The following is a 15,346-nucleotide window of genomic DNA, read 5'->3' as shown; positions in this document are numbered from 1 at the left end:
TTGTTCTAGCTCTGTGAAGAATGCTGGTGTTATTTTGATAGGGATTGCCTTGAATATGTAGATTGCTTTTGGTACTATTGACAATTTAATAATATTTGTTTTTCTTATCCAGGAGCATGGAATATTTTTTTTTCTTTTTTGTGTGTCTTCTTCAATTTCTTTCATAACCTTTCTATAGTTTTCAGTGTATAGATTTTTCATCTCTTTGGTTAGATTTATTCCTAGGTATTTTATGGGTTTTGGTGCAATTGTAAATGGGATCAAATCCTTGATTTCTCTTTCTGTTGCTTCATTATTGGTGTATAGGAATGCAATCAATTTCTCTGTATTGATTTTATATCCTGCCACTTTGCTGAATTCATGCATTGGTTCTAGCAGTTTTTTGGTGGAATCTTTTGGGTTTTCCATGTAGAGTATCATGTCATTTGCAAAGAGTGAAATGACCTCCTCCTGGTCAATTTGGATGCCTTTTATGTCTTTGTGTTGTCTGATTGCTGAGGCTAAGACGTACAATAATATGTTGAAAAACAGTGGCAAGAGTGGACATCCCTGTCTTGTTCCTGACCTTAGGGGGAAAGCTCTGTTTTTCTCCATTGAGGATGATATTAGCGTTGGGTCTTTCATATATGGCTTTTATGATCTCGAGGTATGATCATTCTATCCCTACTTTCTTGAGGGTTTTTATCAAGAAAGGATGTTGTATGTTGTCTAATGCTTTCTCTGCATCTATTGAGAGGATCATGTTGTTCCTGTCCTTTCTTTCATGGATGTGATGAAACACATTGATTGTTTTGAAGATATTGAACCAGGTCTGCATCCCAGGTATAAATCCCATTTGGTCGTGGTGAATAACTTTTTTCATGTATTGTTGCATCTGATTGGCTGATATCTTGTTGAGGATTTTTGCATTCATGTTCATCAGAGAAATTGGTCTATAGTTCTCCTTTTTAGTGGGGTCTTTGTCTGATTTTGGAATAAAGGTAATGATGGCTTCATACAATGAGTTTGGAACAGCTATTTTTTGGAACAGCTTCAAGAGTATAGGTGTTAACTCCTCCTTAAATGTTTGGTAGAATTCCCCTGGAAAGCCATCTGGCCCTGGACTCTTGTTTTTTGGAAGATTTTTGATTACTAATTCGATTTTTTTACTGGTTATGGGTCTGTTCAAATTTTCTATTTCTTCTGTTTCAGTTTTGGTAGTGTGTATGTTTCTAGGAATCTGTCCATTTCTTCCAAATTGCCCATTTTATTGGCGTATAATTGCTCATAATATTCTCTTACTATTGTTTTCATTTCTGCTGTGTTTGTTGTGATCTCTCCTCTTTCATTCTTGATTTTATTTATTTGGGTCCTTTCCTTTTTCTTCTTGATCAAACTGGCTAAGGGGTTATAAATTTTGTTAATTCTTTCAAAGAACCAGCTTCTGGTTTCATTGATCTGTTCTACTGGGTTTTTTTTTTTTTTTCGATAGCATTAATTTCTGCTCTAATATTTATTGTTTCTGTCTTCTGCTGGTTTTATGTTTTATGTGCTGTTCTTTTTCAGCTCTTTAATGTGTAGTATTAGGTTGTGTATCTGAGACGTTTCTTCCTTCTTTAGGAAGTCCTGGATTGCTATATACTTTCCTCTTATGACCACCTTTGCTGCATCCCAGAGGTTTTGGACTGTGGTGTTATCATTTTCATTGGCTTCCATATACTTTTTAATTTACTTTTTAACTTCTTGGTTAGGCCATTCCTTTTTTAGTAGGATGTTTTTTAGTCTCCAAGTGTTTATTACCTTTCCAAATTTTTTCATGTGGTTGATTTTGAGTTTCATAGCATTGTGGTCCAAAAATATGCATGGTATGATCTCTATCTTTTTGTATTTACTTAGGGCTGATTTGTGTCCCAGTATGTGATCTATTCTGGAGAACGTTCCAAGTGCATTGGAGAAGAATGCGCATTCTGCTGCTTTAGGATGAAATGTCCTGAATATATCTGTTAAGTCTATCTGGTCCAGTGTGTCATTCAAAGCCATTATTTCCTTGTTGATTTTGTGATTAGATGATCTGTCCATTGTTGTAAGTGGAGTGTTCAAGTCCCCTACTATTATGGTATTATTATCAATGAGTTTATGTTTGTGATTCATTGATTTATATATTCTGGTTCTTTCACATTTGGAGTATAAATGTTTACGATTGTTAGGTCCTCTTGGTGGACAGACCCCTTAATTATGATATAATTCCCTTCTCCATCTCTTGTTACAGTGTTTATTATGAAGTCTAGATTGGCTACTTGGGCTTTCTTTTTGGCTACTTGGCTACTTGGGCTTTCTTTTGTTGAACATTAGCATGATAGATTGTTCTCCATCCCCTTCCTTTCAATCTGAAGGTGTCTTTAGGTCTAAAGTGGGTCTCTTGTAAACAGCATATATATGGATCTTGTTTTCTTATCCATTCTGTTTTCCTATGTCTTTTGATTGGAGCCTTTAGTCCATTGATGTTTAGACTGAGTACTGAAAGATATGAGTTTATTGCTATTATGTTGCTTGTAGAGGTCGAGTTTCTGGTGGTTCTCTGGTCCTTTCTAGTCTGGGTTACTTTTGATCTTTTTTGTTTGTTTGTTTGTTTGTTTGTTTGTTTGTTTTGTCTTTTCTCCCCCTCAGAGAGTCCCCATTAAAATTTCTTGCAGGGCTGGTTTAGTGGTCACAGACTCCTTTAATTTTTGTTTTTCTGGGGAAACTTTTGCTCTCTCCTTCTATTTTGAATGACAGCCTTGCTGTATAAAGAATTCTTGGCTGCATAATTTTCCAATTCAGCACATTGGATATATCCTGCCTCTCCTTTCTGGCCTGCCAAGTTTCTGTGGATAGGTCTGCTGCAAACCTGATCTGTCTTCCCTTGTAGGTTAAGGACTTTTTTTCCCTTGCTGGATTCATGATTCTTTCCTTTCCTGAGTATTTTGTAAATTTGACTATGATATGCCTTGTTGATGGTCAGTTTTTGTTGAATCCAATGGGACTCCTCTGCGCTTCCTGGATTTTGATGTCTGTGTCTTTCTCCAGGTTAGGAACATTTTCCACTGATATGCTCACATAACCCTTCTACCCCTTTTCTCTCTCTTCATCTTCTGGGACCCCTATGATTCTGATGTTGTTCTTCCTTAATGAGTACTGATTTCTCTAATTCTTAAATCGTGCTCTTTTGTCTTAGTCTCCCTCTTTTTTCTGCTTCATTATTCTCCGTAAGTTTGTCTTCTATATCGCTGATTTGCTTCTCTGCCTCATCCATCCTTGCCACTGTGGCAACCATTCGAGATGGCAGCTCAGTTATAGTATTTTTTATTTTGTCCTGACTAGCTTTTACTTCTTTTATCTCTGTAGAAAGTGATTGTAATCTATTTTCAACCCCAGCTAGTATTCTTTTCATTGTGATTCTAAATTCTGGTTCAGACATCTTGTTTGTATCTGTGTTGGTTAAGTCCTGGGATGTCATTTCTTCCTCCTCTTTCTTTTGGTGTGAATTCCTTCATTTCGTCATTTTGAAGTAAGAAAAGGAATTGATAAGGTAAAAAAAAATTAACATTCAAAAATTAAAAACAATACACACACACATACACACACACACACACACACACACACACACACACACACAAATCAAATACATGATGCTAGAACCTAGGTGTGTTTTGGTCTGGTTGTTAAAAGGAGCTTAATAGTTGGGAGAAAAAATGGGGGGGAAAAAGGAAAATGTTTGAAAATTTGAAAAAATGAATACAATGAATTAGAATAAAATGAAATGATGGAAGTAAAATAGAATTTAAAAATTTTACAAAGAAGTAAAAAATATAGTAGAAAAAATTAAAGATTTTTAATAAAAATTGAAAATAAAAATAATTTTTTCTCTTTCTGTATTCAAGAAAAGGAAACTAAAAAGAAAGAAAATAAATTGAATAGATGGACCCGCAAACAGACTAAAATACAATTGAAATTACATCGGTTTCCCCTTGAAGTCAAACTATGAAGTGCTTTATAATCCATCAACTAGGCAGGCGGAGAGACTTGTATTTCTGAAGAGTGAGGTTGGCCCAGTTGGGCAGGGCTTGGTGTAATGACTTCGTTCTCCACTAGATGACGATGCTCAGCTTACTGGAGGGGATTGTTGTGGCGCTTGCGGGTGTGTATGCGCATGCGTGGGAGCCGTGAAAATGGCGCCACCCAACTGCCCAGTCTCTAATATCGAAACTCTGTGCTCTCCCCAACCAGCAATCATACACCCATCCTTCATCTCTGGCTTCCTCCGCTCCCGCTTCTACACTGTCCGTGCAAGCAGTCAGGTTGCCAGGTGGCACCTCCCTCCTGAGTTTTATCTCTGACGTGGCTGTGTTTCCCGACCCCTCACTTCGGGGGAACTGCGGCTTGGACCCGCTCTGATCCTCTGTGGGAGGGTCTCCCTGAGCAATGGCTGGTGGTGGCCACAGCCAGGAACGTTTGCAGGACCCCTGCTGCTGCCAACGCCCAGAGACCGCAGCCGGGTGCCAGCCCACGCCAGAGAAAGTTTGCACGATTGTGTAGCAGCAATGTTTCAGGGATCATGGAAAATCACAACACATATCTGGCCCCTGGCTTTGCCCTTAACAACCTTGTTCCAGCACCAGCGAATGTGGTTGTTCTCTGGGGTCTGCTGTGGACCATCTGGCCACAGCCTCGACCATATGTCCTCCCCGCAGGGAAACTGCCTCTCCCCATGTGACTGGAGGATAACCGGCCTTCACTCTGCACCTGGGGATCCACCCTTCCCACCAGAGCCCCGCCAGGTAATGAGCTGCGGAGTTTCAGACTCTGCCCTCCCCTGTTTGTAGAGTCTTAATGGAATTTCAACCCTCTCCTTTCTCCTTTCTCCCTTTTTAGTTTAGTCCCTGTGGCTGTTTCCACTTTTCCACTTTCTCTCCAGCTGCTTTTGGCGGTGGGTGGGTGCTTTTTCCGAACTCTCTCCTGTCTCCATCCTCTGTCTGCAAGCAGAAACAGCTCCCTGCCCTTTGGGGCTTCTCTCTCCCCCAGTTCACCTCTTCCTGCTGCATACTGCTGAGTTCTGTGGTTCAGGTTGTGCAGATTGTTGTGTTAATACTCAGATCAGTGTTCTAGGTGTGCAGGATGGTTTAGTGTTGATCTGGCTGTATTTCATGGATGCAAGACACAAAAAAACTTCCATCCTGTTCCACCATCTTGGCTCCTCTCTATATGATCTGTTTTTATTATTAATTATTATTATTATTATTACTACCTTGCAGGTGTGAAGTTGTAAATTTAATTGTGGTCTTGATTTGCATTTCCCTATTGACTAATGATATTACACATGTTTTCATGTGCTTTTTTGCCATTTGGTTATCTTCTCAAGAGAAATGTCTATTCAAATTTTTTGCCTATTTTTTTAATCAGGTTTTTTGGAGAGACACATTCTTGATGACGTCTTTGAGCCCTAGATCCAACTATGAGACTTTGGGGTCTTACTCTTTTCAGTTACGGGAATCAATAGATTCAGTTTTCTGTGCAAGTCCTTTTTCATGTGTCTCTTGTCACTCACAACTAAAAACTACTCCTGAGAAATAGGCTAAGTCCACGGAACAAACCTGGATTCAGATCCGCTACTTGCATCCCCGAATAGCAACTCCTGAAATAAATTGCTCTTAGAGTTATGTTTATTTCTGCCAGAACTTTTTTTGTAATCAATGACCCAATTTTAAAAAGTAGAGAGTGCCTTTTAGGAAGATGAAAATCATCTGTATGATACTATAATAATACATATATGCCATTATACTTTTGTCCAAACTCATGAAATATACAACAGGAAGTGTGAACCCTGAGGTAAACTGTGGACATTGGATGATTATGATGTGTCCATGTAGGTTCATTTACTGAAAAATGTACCACTCTGGTGAATGATGTTGATAATGAGGGAGGCTATGCATGTGTGGGGGCAGGGGAGAATCTCTGTGCCTTCCTCTTAATTTTGTTGTAAAGTTAAACTGCCCTAAAAAAAAAGTCTCTCTCTCTCTCTCTCTCTCTCTCTCTCTCTCTCTCTCTAATTAGAGTTTTAATGAAAAGCCAATCAGCTAGGATGGACCAGGAAGTTTCCTGTAGGTATATCAAGATTGCTCTGGTATAGCAGAGCCCTACCTCTCCCATTTCATTCATGGACTTTTCCTGCATGGCCCCTGCAGGATTTTAAGTTTGCAATTCCCGACTTAACAGATGTGTGGATTTAGCTGGATCTCTTACCCTCAGTTTTCTTAATGGGTAAAGTAAGACTGATTAATAATATATACTTTGAAAGTTCATGTGCGACTTAGGTACCAAATAATAAAAGTTATTATTGCTGCTTTTAAATTATCATCGTCACTGATGATAGTCATTGTGGCAGATTCTTAGGGTGACCCCATCTTCCCCACCTCCTCGTGTTCTTGCCCTTCTGTGCTCTCTTCCCTTTCAGTATAGGCATGACCTGTGACTTGTTCCTAATCAATAGAATATAGCAAAGGTAACAGGCTACACATGATTATATTACATAAGCTTGTAGCACCTGTCTTGCAAGAGTCTCTCCCACCTTTGTTGGCCTTCAGGAAGCCAACGTATGCTGGGAAGCTCCAGGTTGAAAGGAACTACCGGTGGCCTCTAGAAACTGAAAACAGGAAACTAAAACTTTTAGTCCCATACCATGGAACTGAGTTCTTCCAACAACATGCATGCTTGGAAAGAGATCCTTCCCCAGTCTAACCTCAGATGAAACCACAGCCCCAGCTGATACTTTGAATGCAGCCCCACAGAAGACCCAGTTATGCTGTGTCCAGACACCTGGACACAGAGAAACTGTGAGATAATAAATGTCAGTTGTTTTAAGTTCCTAAGCTTAAGGAGTATGGTTCACCCATACTCCTTAAGGTAGTATGGCTATGCAGCCAAAGATAAGTCATACATTAAGTATTAATGTCCTACTTATTAATACATAAATATTAAGCAATAATACATTAAGTATTAATGCACATTAGATAGCAGGAAGATTATGGAAGAGATGGTCTAGATAAGAAGGAAGAGAAAAGTAGGAGTGCCTGGGTGGCTCAGTTGGTTAAGAAGGAAGAGAAAAGTGACTTCCATCCGGTTCCCAATGATCCCACAGCAGCAACCAGCCACACAGACAAAAACCACAAAATGTTTCGTGTCCCCATTTTCCAAGGATGATTTGCCCCCTTTCTGCTTTGCCCGAACAAACACTGCTTTTGACTTGCTTTTGACTGTCAAAGAGAAGTTTCATGCAAATGAGACAGCCCCCTGGAAAGAATGAATGATCCCAGGGTAGGATCCCAAAGAAGAAATCTTATTCAGTGGATCCTAACCAAGGTGCTTATGAAACCAATATTTCAAGGCCTAATTTTTAATAAAACGCCCAGGTGAGACTTGATAAAAGCATCTCTAGAGAAAAGAGAGGGAGAGTCCCAATCTTGCAGCCACTGTCCAACTGTATGTGAAGCCATAAGTGGAGAGATTAATGGCTCCTCACAGCCATAAATACATTTTTTTTCTCTTCGATGAGTCCTGGGGGACAGGAATCTGGTTATAATTGGATGTGTTGCAATATTGCTTTTTCATTTACAATTACAGTACTGAGAAAATGAAAAGGAATAGCGTGAGACTTGAGTGTGCTGGTGATTAAAAATGGCACCCGCAATATGCCATCAAGGCAGCCCTTCCTACCGTGCTGGCCCTCTCTTTCATTGGCACCTGCTCTGAAGGGGAGATGGGTGCCCTGTGACGAGGCAGGCACTGGGAAATTGGAACTACCATACTTCCTTCTGCTGCCCTCACAAAGACAGGCAGCTTTCTTCAGCTTCTACCCTTGTATTCTGCCCATCTCAAACACATTATGACATCATCACCCAAGTTCAGGATTCCAGAGAAAAATGACGGTCTCATTTCTCCTTCCTCATCTCTGTCACCTCCCCTCTCAGTTTTCCACAATGGCGGTTATGGCTGTGCTTTCTGGAGATTTGTTTTCCATAACATGCTCTCTGAATGCATTTACAAATCAGAGAGAGGATGTTTCAGGAAACTATAGAGGGAAAACTCTTCGCACTGGGTGCCCAGTGTGTCGCAGGTGCTTCATAAGTTCATTGCAGGTGCCAAATAATGAATAACTTAGTAAATTAATAACTTCATAAGTTCCTTCACTCCTTCATTTTGCATTCGCACCACTCCCCTCCTGCCAACCGTGGCCTCACTCACGTTCTCACTGAAATGCTTAGAAACTGGTCCCCCGCCATCATCCAGCCGTTGTCAGTGCGAAGTGTGGTCCCTAGAGCAGCAGCATCAGCATCACCTGAAGACCTGTTAGAAATGCAAGCTGTCAGGCTCCAGGCCAGAGCTACAGAATCTGACACGTCAAAAGTGACGATTTGCAGTCTGCATTTTGTTGTTTTAATGTTTATTTATTTTTGAGAGAATGAGAGAGAGTGCAAGTGGGGAAGGGGCAGAGAAGAGAAGGAGACAGAGGATCTGAAGCGGGCTCTGCGATGACAGCACAGAGCCCGATGTGGGGCTTGAACCCGCCAACTGTGAGCTCATGACCTGAGCCGAAGTCAGACGCTTAACTAACTGAGCCACCCAGGTGCCCCTAGCAATCTGAGTTTTAACAAGCCCCCCGGGGGATCTGGAGGCAGGCTCAAACACCTTAAGTACCAATCTAATCCCTTTTAATGCCTGATGGATCATCCACATCGATATCCTTTACCACAAACTCCAGATTCACTGGAATTATTTTTGGGGAAAAAAAAAACACAAAAAACAGAAGACCATTTGCCAGAGCTTAGAAATCCATTCGAGAAATTTCTCTTGCTCTGCACAGGTTGTAAGAGGACTTCACTTGAAAATCACATATGGCTTCTGATGAATTACTCTTTAGCTCCACTCTGTGGATCTTTTGTGTTTTGTACCTACCTGCTTGCAGAGAGGTGCTGGTCAATGTTTAACAACTGGCTTTCTGGGAGCAAGATGCCTTTGCCAATCTCCGGGGTGAAAACACTCCCACCGTGGCCCACGTCAGGCTCCCAACATGATATCACCAAGCGCAGAGTCGAGAAAAGACACATACAAGGGTTCTCACAAGCATGCACCTGCTATGCCCACTGCCTGCTTGCCAACAAAAGCCTGCATTTCTCGGGGTACAGAATATGTCTTCCACTTCTTTGGCATTGCCCCCAAGGGTTCTGCTTGGCCAAAGGGGAATGTGTCCGCCTCTACCCTTAGGATGGTGGTACGCTTGACTCTCTTGCCAACGATTCTGTGTCCCTTCTGTTCACACTAGCCCTGTGGGAGGAGGACTTGCTAACTGGAGGTGGCAGCTTGAGACAGTCGGTGGGGCACATTTTACTAGTTGGCTGGCTATTGGGATAAAGGTAGGAACCAGCTAGATCTTTCCTCTTTCCCTTCTGTGCCTGTGCATGGTGGCCCCTTGCCCACTTCCTATTTTTTGTCCCATGTCGTGATGCCAGAAGACAAAGCAGCCCCTGGCTCTTCCTCCAGGGGCTGCGGGGGTCTGTGGCCCCAGAGTGGCTCACACACCCAGCCATTACCAACCCTGGGGGTAGGGTCCAGGAAACCCTCTTGGACTTGCACCCCCAGACACACGCACAAAGAAGTCCAGTTCTCTGGGGGCGGGGGAAGGAAGGCACCAAGCCATGTGGCCACTGTTAATGCAGCCGCACTTCATTTTCCCTCTTTACCACCGTCCTTGTGGAGGAGGGGAGCAACCTTGGCCATGAACCCTGAAGCCCTAACGCCTAGCTCACTGCTCTGAAAACAGCAGATACTTAGTTCTTTCTGGAGTAAGAAGGGCCTGGGTTTAGTAGACAATGGGTGCTCCATAAATGAGATATTTTGTAAGTCTTGTTTCATGGCATCTTCGGCCAAAGACTTGGCCCCTAGAGACCCCTGCCAACTGCTTCCCCAGGAAGCGAGGCCCTACTGGAGAAGCTGGGCCCCACAGTGGCCAGCTCAGTACCATGCGGCAGTTGTGACAAGGCTCCCTCCACACCAAGCCAGGCCCACTCACGCCAAGCTGTCATCTACCCAGTCTTCTGCAGGCAGGAGGCCATTCCCTCTCCCATGTGGCAGACCTTCAGGACTGATGGCCAAGTGTATGTTCTCTCCCTCCCTGTTTAAGGGCTCCACCAATCAAGGGATGTGGCTTAGCATTTGTTTCAGAGAACCTGACATTCAAAGATGGGGGTTAGGGGGACCAGGAGCATAGCAGGTACCTTAACGGTGATGTGGCTGCTGTCCCAGCCTTAGTCCTGGCAACCAAGATAGATTCTGGTGTTTCCACTTAATGTGAACACAAGTCCTCTAGGGATCACGTTAAAATGCAGATTCTGGAGCTCCTGGGTGGCCCGGTCTGTTGAGCGTCTGACTTTGGCTCAGGTCATGATTTCATGGTTCGTGGGTTTGAGCCCTGCATGGGGCTCTGTACTGACGGCTCGGAGCCTGGAGCCTGGTTCAGATTCTGCGTCTCCCTCCCTCTCTGCCCCCCCCCCCCACTTGCACTCTCTGTGTGTGTCTCTCTCTCAAAAATAAATGAACATTAAAAAAAAATTTTTAATGCAGTATGCAAATGCCATCCTTCTCAGACTCCACTCTCATGACCGTAACACAATCCAGTCATAAATTACGGTTATGGTGATTTTTGAATTTAATTTCGAATTTTCTTTTATGTTATAATCAGGCTTAGAAGGAAAGGCAAAAACAATATATCACGCTCTTGTGTTTTATTGGTTAGGGTTTAAATACATTTGTTCATTTGACTACTCACTGATTGCATTTTTAAACATAACGTATTTTAATGCGATTTTTCTCTACTGCACACAAAATGCTTTAAGGCCATAAAATTCTGTGATGAATAGTAACTCCTCTTAGAAACCAAGGCATCAGCGATTCCTTTGAAGAATTTCTTCAAATTGACTCTTCAAAAATGCTGTAATGTGGTTGTGTCTACGTGACATCAAAAACATCTGAAGCAAACTGTTTTGTCTACACAGAGCCAAGTCTTGAGATATTTACATACATTTGAAGACACAGAGGAAAAAGAATCCTGGCAAAGAGCTGATTTTCACTTCACATCTTGCTCACAGCAAGTAAAGAAGGAGCCCGTAACAAATGATGCTTAATTAATTACAGTAAAAACTCACGTCTGACTTAACAAGCATTACTGGCAACCCCATTAACCCAAATCCTGTGGATTCCCACACCAGCCGGAAAGCCTTCCAATCGCAGAGAGGATGGAATGAAAACACAACTAAATCACGTCTTCAGAGGAATGCCAGCAAAAAGCAGGAGTTAAAACATCCAAAGATAAATAGGAAACCGGCGAAAGCCACGAAGCATCCACACATTTTGGTGAAATTACAGTCCATTTCAATCTCATTAGCGGCAGCCACCAGTGGAATGCAGAGCAGAGCTAGAAATAACTGGGAGGCATGTGCTACATCAGAGACGATGATTCTGTCCCGTTTAAGGTACAACTTGGCTAATTCACGGGCACCTGCGGGGCTCAGTTGGTGAAACATCCATGTCTTGATTTCAGCTCAGGTCATGATCCCAGGGTTGTGGGATGGAGCCCCGCCTCCCCTGGGCTCCACGCTGAGTGATTCTCTCTCTCCCTCTCTGTCTCTGACCCTCCTCCCTCGTGTGCTCTCCCTCTCAAAAATAGTAAACAAATAGAGGCACCCGGGTGGCTCAGTCAGTTAAGGGTCCAACTTCAGCTCAGATCATGACCTCGGGGTTCATGGGTTCCAGCCCGACATCAGCTCTGTGCTGACAGCTCAGAGCCTGGAGCCTGCCTCGGATTCTGTGTCCCCCTCACTCTCTCTGCCCCTCCCCTGCTCGCGCTCTGTCTCTCTCTCCAAAATAAACGTTAAAAATAATAATACATACATAAACATTTTTTTAAAAACTTGGCTAATTCTTTCTCATTTTGCCCCAGATTTAAAAAGTGAAACTCATTATTTGAGAGATCAGGGATCCTCTCTAAGCGAACCTTGGGTGTGGTCAGGCGAACCATTGCCACAATAACGCTGCAGAGCAAACCCCTCCCCTCCCCTCCCCTCCCTTCCCCCAATCTCAGTGGCTTACGCTCATGGCCCCGCAGTTGGGATGTGCTCTGGCTGATCCCAGCCGCAATTGACCGCATGTCTCTGCTTCAGACTGTAGGTTCAGTTCAGCTTGGCTCCAGGGGTCAAAACTGAAGGGCCAGTGGTTTCATGGCCACTAGGACACAAGAGGACAGGTCCCGCCGCCCAGCCACATTGCAAGCCTCTGCTCACACCCCAGGCCTCAACATCCCATTGGCCAGAGCGAATGATACGGCTGAACCCCAAGCCAAAAACGGGCCAGAGTGAAGAATTGGGGCCGATAACGTAAGCTACCACACCAGATACACCAGTGTTTCTCAATCTTGTACTCGTTGTCACCCGTCAACCCCCCCACCCCCCAACCAGACAGCCTTTAGACTTAGGCACTCTGTAGAGAATGCATGAGAAGCACTTGACAAGAAGTGCTAGAAGCTAAGTCCACTTATCCCTCTCCGCCTAACGTAATTTGAGCTCGCCTCCCCTGCTTTGCAGAAGAAGGAACCGGGCCACAGGTTGGATACCTACAATGGGTTCTTTATTACACTTTAGTCCCAGTTTGCTGTACAGGTGTCTCTACTCAAGTGCCTCTGCGGCCTGCTTCTCCCACTGACGCGCACAACTTCTCCTTAAGGAAATCATCTCATTTTATGCCTGAAAGCCTCTCCAATGCAGCCTGAATGTTATTACCAGTTCACCCGCATTTGCACGGCCTCTCAAACAACTAGCAAATCACAGACAGAGCCCTGATCCTGCAGCTGCCACCAGGATCCTGGCCACAACGCCAAGTGTCACCTCCTATCAGGGTAACGACACCCTGCGGCTGTCTTCAGAGCGCACTACGAACGCCTATTGCTGATCTGACTAGCATAATGTTAGAGTCTAATTCCCGCCTAATAAAAAAAAAAAACTGTAGTTTTTTCATATTAATTACAACCCAGTTAATGTGCCTACAGGCACATCACACTCCTGAATAGCAAAAGATGTCTCTTACCAGTTAAGAACCACACTCAGCGACTCGTGCAAATCCCTAAATGATACAAGAGGCTTAAACAAATTCAAGGTTTATTTATTTTTTCCATACACAAAAGAAGTCCACAGATAGAGAGACCAAGGCTAGAAGTAGAGGTACATCACGAAATCGAGCTTTTGCTTTCTTTCTCCCCTGGTATCCTTAGTAGATGGCTTCCTTCCTCGCTGTCACCTCATGGTCAAAAATGGCTGCTAGAGCTCCAGCTGTCACACCCATACACCAGGCAGAGAAAAGGAGGAAAAGTAGAAGGGCAAAGACTGTGCTTGTCAGTGGATCCAACTGAGTTCTCTAAGTGCTATTGATGTTATTTCTAGAAGTCACCTGAAATTATCTCATGTACCATGAGAAATATGTGTGGCACTCTTTGGCCCCAAGTACATGGGGTACGTTATGGTCACTCCGAAGTCTGTCTGCTCTGAAACCCTTCTCTTCCCCTTAATGCAAAGCCCTTCATTCTCCCCAAGGCCACCACCATGAAGCATGCAGGTGTTGTACCGTGACCTTCTTTCCTGAAGAGCCAGGTCAGTTGCAGAAGAAAACCTCAATATGAGAAGGTAATGTTTAAAGTCCTCACTGCTAGGGCTCTCCTTGGAGTTGCAAAAGGAAGCCATCTAAACACACAGACCCTTTGCAGGTGGCAAAATCCTTTAACTGACAACCTGAAGGAGTGCTCTTGATCTGGTTCACCCCACCTCAGGTCTGTAATTCTCCCCTAAAATTTCTTCTGCAAATCTCTCCATTCAAATCTTTATCAACCCTCTGGGCAAGTCGAGAGGTGAGCCACTCTCTTCTTAAAGGGAAAGAACACTTTTCCTGGACACACCTCCCCCTTCCCAGATTATAAAGCCCTGAGGCTGTCCATTTGCAACTATAGAAGAGACTACTGGCTGCCTTCCCATTTTTACTTCTCTTCTACTCAAAGAACCTCAAATTTATTTCATGTGGCAATGTGACCAGCAGAAGGAGTGTTTCCTGACCTCTCTCACCGCTAGAGTTAGTCAGTATTATATAAGAATAAGTTGGTGGATGGAATTTCCAGGGAAACTTAAAGAAGGGTTAATTGGGGTGCCTTCTCACCCAGGCTCAGTCAGTTAAGCATCTGATGTTGGCTCAGGTCATGATCTCATAGTTCATGAGTTCCAGCCCCACATCGAGGTCTGTCCTGACAGCTTGGAGCCTGGAGCCTGCTTCAGATTCTGTCTCCCTCTCTCTCTCTGCCCCTCCTCAGCTTGTGTGCTCCCTCTCTCCCTCTCCTTCCCTCTCTCTTTCTCTCTCTATCAGAAATAAATAAACTTAAAAAAAAAAGAAGGCTGATTCATCCAGGAGATTCCTGTTTCTTTTTCCCCCCTTGCTTCCTACTTCTTGCTTGGAAAAGCTTATACGTTTGCAGGGTTCCAGCAGCCATTTTGAATCATGAGACACTTTGACTATGAAGGCCTACATTTTACTGAAGCCAAATATATATATATGGAAGATAGGTCCTCACTGGCCATGAAGCCACACTATCAGTCCTAAACTCTTACTTCTGGACTTCCATGCACAAGAAAAATAAACATCTATCATATTTAAGCCACTGTTATTTAGGTTATCTTTTCTTTGCAGCTGATGAACCTTCCCTTAACTGATACAGCGATCCTGGGCTTAAAGACTTCATTCTGACTCTGACTGAATTCTCTAGCTCAGTGACTCTCACACTTTGCATGCTTCAGTCTCACTGGAGGGTTTATTAAAACAGATCACTGGGCCCCACCCCCAGACTTCCAGATTTGGCCATTCTGAGGACCTGCATTTCTAACAAGTCCCAGGTAATGCTGATCCTGATGTTCTGAGGACCACACTTCTAGAATATCTACGCTGGCTCGTTCCTAATTATTTGGATGATTTTCTTCCTAGAGACTGTGAAGAAAACAAGCGGCTGGGAACTGAGTCATTCTTGTTTCTCCCTTTTCGGCTTTTTGGCTCACGAATTCCTTTCCCAGACATAGCAAACTGTACCTTTTGCCTGATTTTTTTTTTCTTTTTTGGCAGTATGCCCCTCCATATCTACCATTATGAGAACTGCTGCTAACTTGATCACACGAACTTTGAGTCCTGGCAGAGATCCACGTAATTCATATAAATCTGCAACTTGTGAACACTTCATCTTGTACACTTTCCATTT

This window comes from Panthera tigris, chromosome E3 (assembly GCF_018350195.1).
Source record: "Panthera tigris isolate Pti1 chromosome E3, P.tigris_Pti1_mat1.1, whole genome shotgun sequence".
NCBI classification, from domain to species: Eukaryota; Metazoa; Chordata; class Mammalia; order Carnivora; family Felidae; genus Panthera; species Panthera tigris.
Note: the sequence above shows the minus strand (reverse complement) of the source record.